Source organism: Lynx canadensis, chromosome E2 (genome assembly GCF_007474595.2).
Source record: "Lynx canadensis isolate LIC74 chromosome E2, mLynCan4.pri.v2, whole genome shotgun sequence".
In the NCBI taxonomy this organism is placed as follows: Eukaryota; Metazoa; Chordata; class Mammalia; order Carnivora; family Felidae; genus Lynx; species Lynx canadensis.
In genome coordinates this window covers 33,829,535-33,830,507 of record NC_044317.1, presented here as the reverse complement: position 1 = coordinate 33,830,507, position 973 = coordinate 33,829,535, and the positions used below count along the sequence as shown (strand labels likewise).

Genomic DNA, 973 nt, shown 5'->3' with positions numbered 1-973 from the left:
TTGCGCTATCTGCTGTCAGCACAGAGCCCGTCTTAGATCCTCTGTCTCCCTTTCTCTCTTCCCCTCCCCTGTTCTCTCTCTCTCTCTCTCTCTCTCCCAAAAAGAAAAAACATATAAAAAAATGTTTTAAAGAAACTCTCGCATCTAATAAAGAGCTTACATTTAGTACATACAAGGAACTCTTACAATTCAATAATAAAAAGAAAAATAACCCAATTTTAAAATGGGCAAAGGGTGCTCGCTTCGGCAGCACATATACTAAAATTGGAACGATACAGAGAAGATGAGCATGGCCTCTGTGCAAGGATGACATGCAAATTCGTGAAGCGTTCCTTATTTTTATGAGCACTGGGTGTTGTATGGAAACCAATTTGACAATAAATTTCATATATTAAAAAAAAAGAAACTAACTACATAAATAAATAAAATGGGCAAAGGATTTGAGTAGACATTTCTTCAAAGAAGATGTACGCACGGCACAAACCACATGAAAAAGTGCTCAACATCATCAGTCATAAGGAAAGTGCAAATCAAAACCACAATGATATCATACCCATAAGGGCCTCTATCAAAAAACAAAACAAAACAAAACAAAACAGGTGTGCCTGGGTGGCTCAGTCGGTTAGGCATCCGACTTCAGCTCAGGTCATGATCTCACGGTTTTTGAGTTCGAGCCCCGCATCAGGCTCTGTGCTGACAGCTCAGAGAGCCTGGAGCCTGCTTCAGATTCTGTGTCTCCATCTCTCTCTGCCCCTCACTCACTTGTGCTCTATAAAAAATAAATAAAATGTAAAAATTAAAATAAATAATAATAATAAATGTCGGTGAAGGTGTGGAGAAATTGGAACCCTTGTGTACTGTTGGTGGGCATGTAAAATGGTGCAGCCCCTATACAAAACAAAATGGCAGTTCCTCAAAAAATTAAAAATAGAATTACCAGGTCATTCAGTAATTCCACTTCTGGGTATACCCC

At 39.0% G+C, this 973-nt stretch overlaps 1 non-coding gene across 1 annotated transcript; it reads left to right on the top strand.

Moving 5' to 3' along the window:
- Window positions 1–234: 234 nt before the first annotated feature.
- Window positions 235–341, top strand: LOC115503609. The gene has a single exon (XR_003965444.1). It is a non-coding gene; the product is annotated as a U6 spliceosomal RNA (small nuclear RNA).
- Window positions 342–973: the final 632 nt, after the last annotated feature.